The sequence below is a fragment of the Microtus pennsylvanicus genome, chromosome 8 (assembly GCF_037038515.1).
Source record: "Microtus pennsylvanicus isolate mMicPen1 chromosome 8, mMicPen1.hap1, whole genome shotgun sequence".
Taxonomy (NCBI): domain Eukaryota; kingdom Metazoa; phylum Chordata; class Mammalia; order Rodentia; family Cricetidae; genus Microtus; species Microtus pennsylvanicus.
The window spans coordinates 77,082,275-77,098,082 of record NC_134586.1 but is presented as its reverse complement, the minus strand read 5'-3'; the positions used below and the strand labels follow the sequence as shown (position 1 = coordinate 77,098,082).

General features: G+C 35.8%; 1 pseudogene; it reads right to left on the bottom strand.

Moving 5' to 3' along the window:
• Positions 1-14,285: 14,285 nt before the first annotated feature.
• On the bottom strand, positions 14,286-15,302 carry LOC142855592 (serine/threonine-protein phosphatase 2A catalytic subunit alpha isoform pseudogene; annotated as a pseudogene).
• Positions 15,303-15,808: the final 506 nt, after the last annotated feature.

Sequence of the window (15,808 nt, the reverse complement as noted above, 5' to 3'; positions counted from 1 at the left end):
TAGTTGTACTCAACTTCATCAAAACCTGCAATGTGATCATGGTCTAAGCTTGAACACAGAGGTCTTGTCAACCTACTGACAAGAGTCAGACATATATTTCAGAAGGAAAAATAAAAAAACATTTCTAAAGTATTTTAAATTAAAAATATCAAGGTTATAATCTAATATTGATGTTTTAAGCTGTACCACTGCATATAAATTACCAATATCCAACCAGTGCTCAAGAAGAATTGAAGTAGATAAAAGCTACAGGAGAAGAGAACAATGAAGACAGATGAAGAACTAAATATACAGTGATATTGCTAGCAACTCAAATGTTTTATAAATATGGTGATGGCCACTGAAAATCAACAAGAGGTATTTAAACTGTGCTGGGCTTTTTATGTGGAGTGTCTGGTCATGGTACAGACAGATTGAAGAGACATAAGTGATGGGAGAATAAGAGTGTTAGCAGATGAAGAGACAGACTCTTTTGAGTGAGGTGCGGAGAGCTAGAGCTATTAGTGAAGATCTACCTCTTCGGAAGGACATAATTCTTTGTTTTCTAAGCTAATTGTGTGTGTGTGTGAGAGTGTGTGTGTGTGTATGTAAAATTACTTCTAGTAAGTCAGTTCTTAAGGAAACATTGTCATGTAAATAGAGAATCTGAAGCTGGTTTTATCTTAAGATTTTCCATTGTCTTGTTTTATGTTTTAGTGATATAAAAATTGTTTCCTTTTATTGGAAACATAAACTAGCACAATATCAGATTTAATTTGGGCTGACATGCCCATTACAGGTATTGTATTTTAATCAATGTGTAAATATAGAATCTATCCTTTCAGAACTTAAGGTACATGCCCATTGAAACCCAGAATAAGTGCCAATGTTATGATAAAAAAAAATTTAATTTTTTAAAATCCATTAAAGGAAATACATTCACTTGCCAAATTTCATTCATTTGCATACTGTTATGATCAATTTCTTCAGGTAAAAGAATTTCATTATAAAAAGAACAGAACCAGCTTTTTAATAATTTCCTTACATTGTTGCCAAGGAAGGATTTTTTTCTAAAAACCTCTTCTATTAACCTGTTGTTCCTTATGAAATTCTAAGGCTTTCAACACACAACACATTTCTGATTAATAATTGATTGATTTCTGCATTTCCTTCTGTTAATGGACCAGGCAACCCAGTACTGCATCAAATATGGAAAAGACAAAGTGAACAATTTTTTTGAATTGTCTTTTGAAGTTGTACAAATAATAAAGTTAGTTCTTATTTACCAGGAATAACTTTAACACTTTCAACATGAAATACAACTCTTTATGCATATTGAGAATCAACAATGATTTTGAGAAATTCTTTAAAGTCTAATAAAATCACCACAATGACAACTCTGATTTTGAAATGGCACAGCAACATTCCTGTGGATTTCTTGATGTTTGTGGTGATAGTGATGGTGACCAATGCCAGTTGGTCTTCATAGGTTGCTGGCTATTGATATCTCAACCATTTGAGCTCAGAGAGAAACTAGAGAGGAGCTGACATTATTCTCATGAACTGTCTTTTTTTTTTTTAATATCATTACCTTCATCCCTAAGAGAACAGGACTGAGCTAGTTTGTCCCTAACTATGATTTGTGACATATATTCCAATTATGTCATGGGGCACATTGCAAGATGACCCATGTAGACCAGAACAAAGCAGACAACATTGTCTTTGGTACATTACAACAGACCCTGTTGTAAATCTTAAGTCAACACTTGATATTTCACCTATTTTTTTGTTTATGTTTTGAGTTTTAGGGTTTTATCTGTTTTTTGAGATTTTTAAGACTACTTTTATAAGGTCTCTTTGAGGGTTGAGAAGGTTGTATTTTAAACTTAGGTGATTTGATTTATAACAGTATTATGACTGTCAAGTAGAAGGAAAGAGAATATATAACCTCCTGTTATCAATGCCTGAGATAAGACTGATACATTTTGCCATGGGTTTTCATAAGAAAGCCACAAATAAGATGAAATTTTGGTTTGCTTCCTGAATGATTTTGTTTGGCCCCAAGTGTCTGTTTAAAGGTAACATTTTCTATTTCTGTCAGGAAGAATGTAATGATAAAGTCCTGTTTGGAAGGATTATCTGATTTGGCTTGGTACATCTAATGATTACATAAAAAAAGAGTGAAATTAGCTAAGAGTAAGCATTGCATAAAATGAGAATTGATACTTGGCAGTGAAGGGGGAGACCACCAATATTAAAGCAGGAACCAGTAGGTGGATCAAACATTGTAGCCAGGCTTGAGAAACACAGTAACCTTCTGACTGGATATGTAGGAAGACCAAGAACAGAGAAAAAAGGTTACAATTTGGAGGAGATAATGGCAGGAGTGAGATCTAAGTTACAAGAAGAAGGCAAATCCAGAGGGATACAATGTAGGAAACCTCAGTCTATTTTTCAATGAGATGTAGAAAACTTCTCACCAATGTGTAGTTCTTATTATTGTACTTCTAGTCCTTAATCAAGTATTTCAGGGAATGGCACAAAGGAGACAATAAATCAACAATGAAAAGAGCCTGTCTGATTACTTACACTTCAGAGGCTATGGAATGTTGGATACACTGTTCTAGGGGGAAAGAATTGGAAAGAAAAATGAGAAAGAAACATAGAAATTGCAAAATTCATGCACTCACCTTGTATGTTTTCAAAACACCAAACTTTCAAGACTTAAGATTAAGCTTTTATATCTGTAGAAAATATATGCATCACAGTTCTAGCCGCGACAGCTGCACATATTGAGATGGTGAGTTTTTGAGGGGAGAAAGCTCTTTAACTGTATTCAGCATCACAGGATGCTGCTCATTTGCATGTGCTGGAATCCAATCCTCAGACAATAGGTCTCTTTCATTGGATGGTCACACCCTGAGAGGGGTCAGTTTAAGTAAATACACAACATGAAAATGAGGCTCTCACTCTATTTCTTGGTTTACTAATGCCCTGCCTTCTTGTTAAAGAAAAGAAAGTAATGTAAAGTTACTTAACCTTTATGTTAAGTAAAGCAACTGCCTTGTTGCTCAAGGAATTTCTTGGATAACATGATTAATCCTGTGGATACTTTATTCACCTCTTTAAGGATCGTTTCCAGATGTGATTAACTGAGAATCGATCATTCCTCTTTGCAGTGCTGTTTCAGCTTCCCATATATGAGCAGAATCTAAAAAAAAAAAAAAAAAAAAAAAAAAAAAAAAAAAAAAACCTCTTGAATTTCTGACCTAAGAAGTAATTCCATCTATAAGATGAGTATCTTTTGAGGTTCATTAGTGCTGGACTTATTTTACCTTCACCATCAACAGCCAGGAGTCTGAAGAATTTATAAATTATTATTGTTGACACTATTGTTATATTTCTTTACAGTCATCAAATCAAAACTTAAACTACTCAGAGATACAGAAGTATGAGACAGTATTGTGCCAGTCCTCCTGAACTTTGTAGTCTATACCAGTTAAAACATTTGCAGATATAACCTGGCTTTATGGAACACTTAATGTTTTAGTAGCAAGAGCATTACAACCCTGTGTTTTTTTCTTTCTATTTTAGTAGCACAAGTATTCTGATCACCATTTCATAAGTACACAGGACTTTATATATTAGACATCTGGACTGTGTCATCATTTAGGCTTATATAACAAAATGAAGGCACTTTAAATATGAGAAATTGGAATCACTCTATCAAGGGGTAGTACATTTATATTCTGTCCATTAACTTACTTAAACAAATTTGTAACAGATTGTCTGCAATGTTTTTACTCGATGTAAGAAAGAGTCTGCTTATTCTTTGCAGCGAGGTCTTACCTGTCAATTCCTGAATCTTAGATCAATAAGGTGATAATGATGAACTTTAAGTCATTGTATCATTATATATGCATGATTGTAGTTGCTGGCTGACACTGCATACTTCTATTTTGATTATCAAATCACCTTAAAAGCCCACTAGTTGAACAATTTGAAAATCATCCAAGAAATATCAAATTAGTGTTTGAAAAAATCCATAAATCTATACTTTTTAATCTGTATAGCCAGGAAGTCTTTTAGAAACAAAAAAACTAGTGCTCTGTCTTCTAGATTATTTGAATACCAAGTAACTATTTTACTAAAGAAAAGAAAATTTATAAAAGGCTGCCATATAATTAATATCAATGCTCTGTTTCCACTTAACATGAGGCTTAATAATGATCTTTGTCTTGTTAAAAAATAATCAAGAGAGTGAGGCTATCCACTAAGATGGGTGTGTGCCTGCCTGGCTTGAAGGTCCCCGGAAAGGATTGCAGGACAACTCCAACTCCCACTGCAGGGGCTTTGTTGGCCCACATGTCCCTGCCTTCCACCCAAGTTTGCCCTTTTGTCTGAGAAGTCATTGGACTACCAAGAGTCCCTGATCCTGTGCTGAAGAGATCCATCCAGATGGGTGAGTGTGTGCCATCCCAGGGCAGACGATCTGGGAACAGAGAACAGGTCCCCTCCAGCTTCTTCCACAGGGGCTTCTTTCTTCCACATGACCATTCCTCCATGAAGCGTGCCATATCGTCTGCCAGGTTCTTGGCCCAAGAATACTTCATGCAACTACACTGAGGAGATCCACCCAGAGAGTCAGTTGCAGCAAAGATTAGACCAAGACACCAAGACACTTCTGGCTGCATATGAAGGAAGAAATGGACAGGCGTCAATGCAAGAATTCTTCCAACATCCTGATAGGCAACATGTAAACACCAGATTCCAGGGATCAGGCAACAAGAAAACTTGAACACCCTATTCCAGAAGAAGTAGAAGCAATCGACTTTAAACATAACGCTATAAAAACAATAGAGGACCTTAAACAGGATTTGAAAAACAGCTTTAAAGAAACGGAAAAGACAAATAAGAAGGTAGAAGAAACTAATAAATCTCTCAAAGATCCCCAAGGAAAACAAGAAAAAGCAATCATCAGGTAATGAAAACAGTTCAAGACATGAAAAATGAAATGGAGATAATGAAGAAAATACAAACTGAGGGAAGGGTGGATATGGAAAATCTGGGTAAATGAACAGAAACTACAGAGAGCAGTAAAACCAATAGAGTACAAGACACAGAAGAAAGAATTTCAGACACTGAAGATACTATAGAAAAAATAAACTCATTGAATAAAGAAAATAACAAATCCAACAAATTCTTAACACAAAACATTCAGGAAATGTGGGACACCATGAAAAGCCCAAACCTAAGAATAATAGAGTCTAACAAGGAGAAGAATTGCAGCACAATGTCCTAGAAAATATATTCAACAAAATTATAGAAGAAAACTTTCCAAACGTAACGAAGGATACAAGAAGGTACAAGAAGCATTCAGAATACCAAATAGACTGGATCAAAAAAAAATCTTATTGCCATATAAAAAACAAAGCACAAAACATACAGAATAAAGAAAGAATATTAAGGGCTGCAAAGGAAAAATGTCAGAATTACACCTGACTTCTCTATGAAAACCATGAAAGCCAGAAGGTCTTGGATAAATGTGCTGCACATACTAAAAGACCATGGATGTGAGCCTAGGCTACTAGGCCCAGCAAAGCTTGCATTCACCATCAATGGAGAAAACAAGATATTCCAAGAAAAAAAAAAAGATTTAACAATACGTAGCCACAAACCAAGCCTTAAAGAAAAGACTAGAAGGAAAATCACAAACCAATGAAGCCAATAACACCCATAATAACACAAGCATCTGACAACCCTCTGCCAGCACAACTCAACAAAGAAAAACATACAAACTCTACCATCAGAAAAAAATACCTGGAGTTTACAACCACTGGTCATTAATATCACTTAATATCAATGGACTCAATTCACCTATAAAAAGGCACAGGTAGTCGGGCGATGGTGGCACATGCCTTTAATCCCAGCACTTAGGAGGCAGCGGCAGGTGGATCTCTGTGTTTTCCAGACCAGCCTGGTCTACAGAGCTAGTTACAGGACAGGCTCCAAAGCCACAGAGAAACCCTGTCTCGAAAAACCAAAAATAAATAAATAAATAAATAAAAAGGCACAGGTTAAGAGAAGGGATATGAAAATAGGATCCAACATTCTGCTGTTTACAATGAACACACTTCAAACTCAAAGAGAGAAACTTCCTCAGAGTAAAAGGTTGGAAAAATGTTTTCCAATCGAATGGTCCAAAGAAACAAGCATGTGGCTATACTAATATCTAAAAAAAATATGATATTGAATGTAATTCAATCAGAAGAGATAGAGAAGGACACTTTATACTCATAACAGGAACAATTCATCAGGAGGAACTCTCAATCCTGAATATCTATGCCCATAATATAAAAGCGCCTACATATGTAAAAGAACCATTATTAGGACACAAAGCATACATCAAACCCCAAACTCTAATAGGTGATTTCAACACTCCTCTCTCACCAATAGATATGTCATCAGATAGAAATTTAACAGAGAAATAAGAGAACTAGCAGATGTAATGAAGCAAATGGAGTTAACAGACATCTATAGAACATTCCACCAAAACAGAAAAGAATATACCTTCTTCGCAGCATCTCATGGAACTTTTTCAAAAAATTATGACATACTCAGTAACGGAGCAAACATTCACAGATACAAAAAAAATTTTAGTAACCACCTGTGTACTATCTGATCACCATGGATTAAATTAGAATTCACCAACAATTCTACACTCAGAAAGCTTACAAACTCATGGAAACTGAAGTCAACTACTGAACCACCCCTGGGTCAAAGAAGAAGTAAAGAAAGAAATTGAAATCTTCCTTGAATTAAATGAAAATTGAGACACAACATACCCAAACCATTGGGACACTATGAAATCAGTGCCAAGAGGAAAATTCATAGCACTAAGTGCCCACATAAAGAAAATGGAGAAAGCTCACATTAGAGTCTTAACAGCACAGCTGAAAGCTCTAGAAAAAAAAAGATACAGACTCATCCAGGAGGAGTAGAAGACTGGAAATGGTCAAAATGAGGGCTGAAATTAACAAAATAAAAACACAGAAAACAATCCAAAGAGTCAATGAAACAAAAACTTGATTCTTTGAGAAAGTCAACAAGATTGAAAAACCTCTATCCAAAGTAATCAAACAGCAGAGAGAGAACACACAAATTGACAAGATCAGAAATGAAAAAGGAATCTAAAGATGTTGTGATTTATTATTGCTGACACTATTATATTTCTTCTTCAAAGGTTAAATCATAATATAAAACATTGAGAAGCACAAACTGTGTGGAAGGATTGTCCTACCCCTCCTGGACTCTGTAACTTACATCGGTTAAAAATAATTTCAGATACAACCTGGTTTTAATGAACATTGTGATTTTAGTAGCAGCAGCAGGTGAACTCTATGTCTCTACTTTTTATTTCAGTAGAACAAAAACATGTGTTCTGCTTATGATTTCATAACTACATAGGCCTCTATATCAGGCATCCTTATAAATTTTTCTGTTGAATATGAGACATAACAATAATTGACTTGACCAAAAAAATCATTTATTCTCAACTCTCCTCACTACAAGTAATTCCAATACTGTATTTAAGCACACCTCGTTTTCTATTTTCAATTCCCTCTCATGATATATATATTTTATTGAATAAATTATAACTATATTCCCCCTTTCTTGTCTAAAAGAAAAAATAGAAAAAAGCATTGGTATTGTAATTATTTTTTAATAAATAAAATACCCTTATAGCTCTTGAGCATAATCTGTGGAAATTTCGCATATGTCAGCTCTTAGGTCTAAGAGGGAGACAGTTAGAATTACAGTGGCTATAATGACAGGCCCCATCATTTCTCCAAATGAACTCTTTTCTTTTATTCTTTATAAAGAATATAAATTTTCTATTTTCATTTTACAATAATCCCAGTTCCTGCTCTCTACCCTCCTCCCATTCCTTCCACATCCCCCCACTACCCACTCCCATTCACTCCTCAGAAATGGTAAGGCACATTGCTTTGGGGAAGGTCCAAGGCACTTCTTATCTAGGCTGAGTATGGTATCCATCCAAAGAGAATAGGTTCCCACAATGTCATTACAAGCAGTAGGGATAAATCCTGGTGCCACTGCCAGTCATCTCTCAGTCTTCCCCAGCCATACTGCTGTCACCCACATTCAGAGGGTCTTGTTTGGTTCTGTGCTGGTTCCTTCCCTGTCTGGTAGAGGTTAGTGAACCCCTATTAGCTCAGATAAGTGTCCTATTAGCTCAATGGGTGTGCCCATCATATTCTCACTCCTCCCACTCTTCAATGTACATTGAGAGTTCAATGCCATGCTCCACATAGGGTTTCTGCTTCTATTTCCATCTGTTGCTGGATGAAAGTTCTATGGTGACATTTAAGATATTCATCATTTTGACTACAGAGCAAGGCTAGTACAGGCACACACTCCTCTCTTTTTTAGGGTTTTAGCTGCATTCATTCCTATGGATTCCTTGAAATTTATCTAATGTTAGCTTCCTTGCTGTCCCCATTATGCCATAATTGCTCTCTCAAACAAAATATCTCTTTCCTTGCCCTCATCTCTGTACATCTTTCATTTCAACTATCACATTCCCACAAGTTCTCTCCCCTTTTTTTCTCCACTGAGAACAACAATAAATAAATGGGACTACCTGAAACTGAGAAGCTTCTGTAAAGGAAAGGACACAGATAATAAGACAAAAAGGCAGACTAGTGATTTAGAAAATTTATTCACCAACTCCCCCATCAGACATAGGACTGATCTCGAAAATATATAAAGAACTTAAGAAAATAGACAACTATATTCCAAATAATCAAATTTACAATTGTGTACATAACTAAACAAAGAATTTCCAACAGCAGAATTTCAAATTGCCAGAAGACACTTAAGGGAATGTTCAACATCCTTAGCCATCAGGGGAATACAAATCAAAATAAGTCACAGATACTATCTTATACCATTCAGAAGGACTAAGATCAAACACACCAATGATAGCTTATGCTGGAGAGGATGTGGATTAAGAGGAACAATCCTCCATTGCTATTGGCAATGCAATTTGTACAACCACTCTGGAAATCAATATGGTGGTTTCTCAGGAACTTGAAATCAACCTACCTCAGTACTCAGAAATACCACTCTTTGGCATATAGCCAAAAGATGCTCAATCATATCTAAAGGACATTTTTAAACAATATTTATAGCAGCATTATTTGTGATAGCCTGAATCTGGAAACAACTTAGATGACCATCAGCTAAACATAACAGAAAGAAAACGTGGGACATGTATACAGTGGAGTATTACTCAATGGCAAAAACCAACATCTTGAAATTTGCATGCAAATGGATGAAACTCAAAAATCATCCTGAGATAGGTAATCCAGAGCCAGAAAAATATACATGGTATCTTCTCACTCACAATTGAATATTAGCTGTAAATCAAAGAACAAGGAGTCCATGATATTTGAGACACTAAGTAACAATCTGAATCCAGGAAAAACATCCATATATCCACCTACAAAGAGGAAAGAGTCAAGATCACCTAACATAATTGGGAGAATGTGGTTGGGGGAGAAGTGAAGGTCAAATGACCAAAAGCACAGCAGAACCTCAAAACAGAACATGTTAGCTGTTTCTGGCACTATGGGGAGAAGATAGCCCAGTTCTGGATTGCTCTCTGCATAAACATATATAAAAGATCACTATCTCTTAAGAAAACTCTGAAAATTTGTCATATTCAACTCTTGGACACCAGAGGACAGTGCAATTTAGAGCAGATCTATTGACAGTCCCCTCCAATTCTATGAATGACCTTTAAATAAGAGCAGGAAATGAAAACTAAATATCAGCAGTTGCAGTCACTAGAGGGAGCAGCTAGACGGAATCAGGTCTTCTCTCTGAACTTTTGGGAGGTTTGGCTTATGACTTGTATGGCTGTGTCAACAATTCAGATGCTGTAGACAGTAAGTACTAAGTGACCATGTTCCCAGGCTGCTAGGAACTGATGTAAGAGTGAAATCTGTCTCAGATCCACTGCCACTGAGTCCTGATGATACTCTTGATTGAAGATTGGATGCCTTACTAATGCTTTAGAAAGATTCCTTGTTTTCAGACTGGAATGGCAAGCGATATTAACTCTGTCCCAAGAAAAACAGACAGCATGTATTGAGAACAGGTCATCTAAATATCCCATCTGCTGAAAGACAGGATAAAGAACTTGTTTTATATTTTAATAAATCACCAGACTGTCTTGTATGGTCATACCACAATGTGCATTTTCATAAAAATAAAGAGGAATTGAATTTCCCACACTCATCATTTTGTTCTGTCAGTCTTCTGAATTTTCAGTATTCCTACAGATAAATAGCAATTTATACATTTCTTTATTTACTTGCACCAGTACCATATAATTTATCATATATTTTCTCACACTAAAATAATTCATGTGATATAATAAGGCTGTATTTTGAGGATATGACGTGCATATTCTGCTTTATGAGGTGTAGTCTGAGTACATTGTATCATTTTCTAAAATTATATAAATTTATTATTATTTAATAATACGTACATTGTGTAAATATAAATAATATTACTATTTGAAATCATTGTTAAACTGAAGACTTAATTGAATATTTAAAATGATAGTAATTTATAAAAGAGATTTTTGAAAATGTCCATGTCTTTTGCCAATGTTTTTCACTGATGGATTATGGCATGTTAGTAAAGTCTATCATATCTTTTCATACATGGATCATCAGTTTGGCATTGTACAAAGTAACCTAAAAACCCTATACTAGCTAGACTTTGCCTACAGTATTCTGTAAGATGCCCTAGTTATTTGCTAAAATAAAAAATGTTACTGAGTCAGTTTCCATATGTAACTATTTTTTTTATATTCATAAGTTAATTTTGTATCATTTTTATTAATACCACATTTTTCAACGAATCTGGAAGACATTAGTATCAAAATAATTTTCATACCTAGCATTCAATGACCAAGTGGAAAAATTAAAAAAATAGTAAAAAACTACTGGCAGACATGTGAACAAAAGATATGCAATATATTTACATTTATAATTTGGGGCATGGTATCTCAGGAAACAAAATAAACTACTAAAACTGGAATTAAATGGTTAAGTAACTCTTTTGAGTATACGTTAATGTAAGAATGACTGAGAGAAGGATGTGCGTTACATAATATTCCCATTGCTAGTCAAAGAAATTTATAATTAATAAACTATAATAACTTCATCTGAATATCTGAGAAGGAGACTGACAAATTCAATCCCATGAATCTTCCCAAAATAAATGGAGATATATGTTCAGTTATAATCGGATAGAAATATACTTATGGTAAATTTGTTTTCAACTTCTTACTGTTAAAATATAAATATCTATATGAAAGTATGAATGCTATCATTAGTAGAAGATTCAGCAATATATATTTATATACTCACAGAATATGAGGGAACTTTTAAAGAAACATTAAAGAAATATTTGTGCCTTGAAGATAAAGAAAAGATAATGAATGATATATGCTCTATGATTTCATTTCATGAGACTGGAGAGTGAAAAAATACATAAACTATACTTACAGCAATAAGTTCAGAGTTTGTCTGATATGTAAGCCTAAGAGAATTTGATCTAATAAAAAATTTCAATGCTCTGAGAACAATGTGTATATTTATATAAGGATAAGTATGGTAATGGTTTTATGCATTTCAATGTGAGGGTATAGTGTGTATGAGTAATCATACAGTAATGAGTATTGTATGCTTTTCTATTGGAAAAACGTATATAACCCAACTGAATCACCTTGAATGTAACCAGAAGTCCATATTCTAAACCTGAATAAGAACATAGTCAGTAATTTGAAGACTTAGTTGAATATATTGCTCCCGTCTTATAATTTTTTTTCTATAATAGAGAGTATGAGCACAAAGTTCTGGGAGCTCATTTCATCCTGGAGGATAATGAACTATGAGTATTCAATAAATTCTCATAGTTCTTTACAATGTAACTGTGTGATTTTAGACAAAATTTAAATAAATTTCAAATTAGACAACAAGACTACATTGTTAATCCATAGTTACAACTGATTTGAAATGCTTTATCAATTTTTCATCATCCTTCTTGTCTCACATCTGTCACCACATTTTGTTTTAATATTTTCACTCCTGTTCTATAAGAAGATTTATTTGAGTCATCTTTAAATTTAAGAAGCCCACATGACTGTCTTCTCTATGTAAACTGTTATGTGGTCCATGGTATTTGCATATTGCTCCCCAGCGAGGTCCCTGCCTTGTTGGACTAAATAAAAGCTCAACTGTAGTCTTGCCTTCACTGATAACTCTACTTAGTTTATCTCGTCAAAATGAGGTTTCCTGTCCAGTCCCTGTTTCTGCTAATTTTCTGCATTCTGGGTAAGAATAGTGATAGATGAAAGCAGGAGTGAGGATAAAGTGAACCGTCTGGTTGCCTATGTTTTCTGTCCATGTGTAATGAAGCAGGTCCTGTTGTTCAGGATGGGCATGTGAGGCTTAGTTATGTGATGATGAGAAACTAAAAACATATAATCTGTGCTAAGATGGAGATTCTGATTTACATGGACTTTGTACTATTCTATTTTAATTTCAGGAACCAATGGTGATGTTGTGATGACCCAGACTCCACTCTCTTTGTCAGTTACCATTGGACAATCAGCCTCCATCTCTTGCCGGTCAAGTCAGAGTCTCTTATACAGTGATGGAAATACCTATTTGCATTGGTTCTTACAGAGGCCAGGCCAGTCTCCACAGCTCATTATCTCCTTAGTGTCCAACCGTAACTCTGGAGTCCCTGATAGGTTTAGTGGCAGTGGGTCAGGGACAGATTTCACACTCAAAATCAGCAGAGTAGAGGCTGAGGATTTGGGAGTTTATTACTGCTTACAAGATACACATGATCCTCTCACAGTGATACAGTCCCTAACAAAAACCTCCTTGCTTGGAGAGGTTCAGCTGCAATGTTCTGCTTGACTGGAGAAGAACAGTTCACTCTGCATCACTGTGAGGTGCAGGTGGAACGGAACCAGTGCAATAGTTTGCATCTGAGAACACTTGCTAAACTCATCTTGTTGGGTGAGTGGTTTGGCCAGTCTTCATGTGACACGAATTTCTTATCTTTCATTTTGTAACAGCCATGGTTTTGCTTCTGTATAATCATGATTTCATATCATTATTTTAGTTTATTGTTAAAAATTTCATGTGTTTATAAATTTTCATTATTTTTTTGAAGTTTATTTTTAAAGTTTATTTAATGATATATGCCCATTTGTTAGATTCTCTTTCCACTTTTAAAATCCTTAATAGTCTATATATACATAATTTTATCTTTCTAAGTAGGATTTGGAAGATTATTTTGAATATCTTTATAAATTTTTTGTATGTTTTCTTAGATGCCATGCTCATTTAGAGTTCTCAAGTTTATTATGAATACACTGTGTTGACTGTGCAGTGACATCATCTTACAGGAGGGGAAATAGTTCTATCCAAAACAATTCACCAGCAAAGTACAATGTGCTGAGATTGGAGAAGGGAATAAACCAAGTGCAGACAAATCATACAATTAAATTAAACAGTCTCTCTGAAAAGAAACAAAACAAGAGGGGAGGTTTTGGTACTTATTTATATATGTTCATTAATCTCCAATGATTGTTTGCTATCTTTATCTACAATTGTGCTGAGTAGCTACAGCTAAGGGGAATTCAACTGGACTAATGGGTGTTTAGTCTCAAGAAAGCAATGATCTAGGAGTGTCTTCTGTCTCTCTGTTGCTTTCATTGGTTAATTAATAAAGAAAACTACTTGGCCTGATAGGTCAGAGCATAGTTAGGCAGGGAAGACAAAACAGAATGCTGGGAAGAATGGAAGTGAATCAGATGCCATGCCTCTCCTCTCTGAGACAGAGGCAGATTAAGATCTTGCCTGATAAGCCATCTCCTCGTGGTACTACACAGATTATTAAATATGGGTTAAAGCAAGATATGAGAATAAGCCAATAACAGGCTGAAACTAATGGGCTGGGCCGTGTTTAAATGAATACAGTTTCCGTGTAATTATTTTGGGTGTAAAGCTAGCTGGATGGCTGTATGAAGCCAACTGCTTTTTCTACAAAGCAAAAGTAAGTACAAATATCACTATGCCAGAAACTGGATTCTTGACCAACAATGTCGCGTCGGCATGCAATGAACTGGTTCATTCTAAAATGGTCACGGCTGTTGATGACAAGAGGCTTTTTGTATTTTTATATGGCACATCTTTTGGTCCATGTGAAAACATGTTTTTTGTATGTTAACTATTTTCTGACACTTTGAAGTTACCTTTGCTCTTTCCATTTCCATTAGGTCAATATACTGTTCATGGCAATGCTGTACAAGTTTAAATTTCCATTACAGGAAGTAGTCTGGGGTACAATGAGCGACATGTGGCTCACCTCTACGAGGTGCTGGATCAAACTGAAAGAAGGAATACTTAAGAGTGCCGTCAAGTTCCATGATTGCAGCTTGGTAATCCCAAAGATAGCAATACTTTGGAACACTGAAAATTGTTACTACAATCCTGTCATGGCACAAGTTATAATCCTCCATTGCAAGCTGGTGAACTCTGGACACCAACGTGAGTCCATTGGCATGATTAAATGTCTCAGAAATATCTTATCCAAAGGTATAATCAGCTATTCGAGGAGATATCCCCCAGCCACCATCGCCGTCTGGATCTGACAACAGCAAGTCACACATTGGACCCTCATGAGGAACTTCTTGTAGGTAATCAATTGCTCAGATGTTATCCAGTGTGTGTATGGATGGTGACAGACCACCACGTAGAAAAGATCTGCCCATCCACCAAGGCAGTGAGAGGAAGGTAGTCAAAAATGTCTGTGAAGAATTTCCAAATGTTTGCATTTCCGTATCTCCTTAAATACTCATCGTATAAACCATAAATCTGTGTGATCTGCTCTCGTGAATCACTTAAGAGCTACAGGCAGTGTAACTGTTTCAACTGAGTACACATAGTTTCCCAAAAACACATAATTTGTATGTAGTGATTTATCACCAATTCTAAAGAGTTCCATGAGGTCATGAAATTGCCCAGTACATCTCCATACACAATGACTGGACATTGAACCTCTTGAACTTGAACTTTGGATTCCTTTGTCAGGATTTCTTTAGCCTTCTCACAGAGGCTCTTGACCTGGGACTCAGAGAGCTGCTTGCACTCCTACAGCTGCTCGATCCACTGGGCCAGCTCCTTTGTGAACAATTTCTCCTCCATGATGACGCCCACCTGAACCAGCTCCTGCTCCACAGATGCTCCTGCACCGCTTCCTGCACCAGGCCACTCACACTTGCCACCGCCACTCACGGGATGCTTCCTGCAGCCTCTGGCGGCTGCTAGGCAATAGCGCAAGCCCTTTGGCTTTGCTCCACAGTACTGGGCAGCCACCATAGTGCCTCCTCCTCTGCTCACCCTAGCTCAGGACCAGGCTTTCAGTAATCCCAATGGTTTTGTTGCCATTGTTTCAACTCATTAACTTTGTTGCTCTTTAAATATCTATTTTGCAAAGACTAGAAAAATCTCATTTCTTTAGTAATATATGTCATCAACTTCAGATTATAAAGATGAATTTGTATATTTATTCTACTCTGGAGGTCATGGTGATAGATAGCTTGGATGAATGAATTCTATAGGAAAAAATACACAAAGAACATAAGTTTTACAAAAATGGAACAGGGGATGGAGTGATCTTTCAGTGTCAAGAGAATTTTTTTTTATTGACA